The sequence below is a fragment of the Ornithodoros turicata genome, unplaced genomic scaffold (assembly GCF_037126465.1).
Source record: "Ornithodoros turicata isolate Travis unplaced genomic scaffold, ASM3712646v1 Chromosome88, whole genome shotgun sequence".
Classification (NCBI taxonomy): domain Eukaryota; kingdom Metazoa; phylum Arthropoda; class Arachnida; order Ixodida; family Argasidae; genus Ornithodoros; species Ornithodoros turicata.
In genome coordinates this window covers 417,116-419,495 of record NW_026999396.1, presented here as the reverse complement: position 1 = coordinate 419,495, position 2,380 = coordinate 417,116, and the positions used below count along the sequence as shown (strand labels likewise).

General features: G+C 52.6%; 1 long non-coding RNA gene across 1 annotated transcript; it reads left to right on the top strand.

Annotated features, from left to right (window-relative positions):
• Positions 1 to 400: 400 nt before the first annotated feature.
• LOC135374638 (uncharacterized) lies at positions 401 to 1,075 on the top strand. The gene is made up of 2 exons (XR_010417036.1): positions 401 to 475; positions 900 to 1,075. It is a non-coding gene; the product is annotated as an uncharacterized LOC135374638 (long non-coding RNA).
• The last annotated feature ends 1,305 nt before the right edge of the window (positions 1,076 to 2,380 follow it).

The window sequence follows — 2,380 nt, the reverse complement described above, 5'->3', positions numbered from 1 at the left end:
GTTGCGGGGACTTTCGCCGTTGAAACATTCCTTCTCCACTTCTTCCCAAGAAGCGTGGGTGCGGGAACAATTTTGTAAAGAGTGGTAGCTGAACATCTTCACGTAGTGATGACGCGAGCGCGGTGCGCGCTGCCTTTATAGAGATAAACGCGCGCGCAAAGAAACGAAAGTGAAACTCAAAAGCCACCCGTCGCCGCTAGGAGCGCGCGCGCAGCGGGGAGCCGAAACCGAAAACACCCGCGGGCGGCGCAGAGGGAGCTGCGCGCGCGCGCATGCGCGGACGGGTGGAGCAGAGGGCGCGCGCGCATCCATAGCTGCCGCTGCGCGTCGCCTCACTCAGTTTCTCTCGGGCTGTCGCGGAAGACGGACGTGCGCTCCGCGCGCTCGCTCAGTTTCTAGCTGGCTCTCGTAGAGAGCAGACGTGTGTTCTCCGCGCTCGCTCAGTTTCTGCCTGGAAGTTGCCGCGGGGGAAAAGGTGAGTGATTTGACGCGCTCCTTTTCTCGTATGTTTGCCGTGTTTAGCGGTGACCGCGCTCGTGCTAGGCCTTTTCTCGCATGTTTAGCGATGTGTGGTTCCCGCCTTGTGTTAGCTGCGTAGTGTTGAGGTTAGGCCTAAGCGATCGCCCCCCCGTAAGCCTTTTTCCTCGCATGTTTAGACTTGTTTTGCGGTGAGCAAGCCTGTTGACGCATGTTTAGCGATGTGTGGTTCCCGCCTTGTGTTAGCTGCGTAGTGTTGTGGTTAGGCCTAAGCGATCGTCCCCGTAAGCCTTTTTCCCCGATGTGTACTGTTTTCTGTTTAGCAGTAGCGGTTAGACCTTTTCTCTCGCATGCCTAGACTTGTTTAGCAGTGCTGCCATTTTTACCTGCCGCTAGTATCTTGTTCTGTCTTTCTCGTCTAGAGCTATGACGGTGGCGGCATCTGGTGTGATGCCTTGCAACTACGTGGCCACCTGTCGTCGATCTCTGCAACTGCTGGGTGCAAACTACCAACATGGCGGGCGCTGGTCACTCGGGTGTTGCGGAGCGGCTTCTTCGCCGCGGCATCGTTGATTTTCGAATAAATTGTTTCTCTCCACTCTATTTCCATCTTTTTATTTTATTTCCTGCCTATTATTTTTCTTTTTTATGGACTCTCATAGTGCACAACGCTCAGCTGGTCTGGACAGATTAATGTGGGGGGTCCCAATTAGCTCTAATTGCTAATTAAATCGTGTTCAGGCCAGTTGGGCGTTGTGCACTGTGAGAGTCCAGTACCTACTACTCAGGTCAAGCGTCGCTAGCGTAACGGCCTCTGGGAGACTAGCCTGAAAGTCCGGAACGAGTCATCGGCCTCATTATTCCAAGGAACCGCGTTGGCTACCTTTTTCCCGGTTAGCTTAATGCCCAGTTAATGCTTTGGCAATTCTTGCAGATACTTTCACGTACTCCCCGTAGTACCCACATTGTCCTAACACATCCCTGAGCTCTTTCTGCGAGTGGCCGGATTTTTTGCAGAGTGTCTCGCGTGGGAACTTGAGCCTATGATGTGTTCCAGATATCGGGTCGAGCCACTGGCAACCTGACAACTTGATACTTCACTGTTTGCCTCACATATTTTGGTGTGGTTCGTACGGCTCTCAAATGCCCTACATGTTCATCCCAGTCTGATGAATATACCGCTATATCGTCAAGACAGGTGGACGCATAGTCGAGGTCTTTTGCAAGTTTGACATTTACAGTTCGCTGAAACGTGGCTTCGGCGTTCTTGAGACCGAAAAACATAACGCGCCACGCGCACGGGGCTCGCGTAATACACTGTATCGGTATTTAATCCCCTTTAACCTACGCAGCGTCGTACACTGCCGTCCGTCTTGGTGACGCAGACAACGGGGTGAGCATATTCGTTCAGAGTCGGGAAAACAAGCCCTTGATCCATGAGTTCACACTTGCGTTTCTACTTCTTTCCGTAGAAGCTGATGTGTACGATAGCGGCGCTCGTGATTCGAGAACTGCCTTCGCGTAACTTTATCAAGTGGGAGCCCAACTCTGCTACCCTTGGGACATCTTCGAACAATGTCGCGAATGATTCGAACAACCGTCTAATTCCGTATGCCTCGATTTCTCCTAAATGAGATGTTGCCTTAGGAGACAAAATAGTCTGCTCAACGTCCTACCTCGTTGGTACGATTTCCACCGCTCCGACACTCTAAAAAAAGGAGTCGTGAGGCGTCAAATGCGCTCTTTACCTCCTTTCGCCTTTTCTCCGATGATGACTCTCCCCTTCCTTCTCGCACTCATTCAGGCGGAATATGTTGCGTGCGAGAACGGGAGGAGAGTGGACCCGTGGAGTGCCAGCAGCGTCCTCAAAACGTGATACTGCGTGAAACGGCTGCTCGCATGC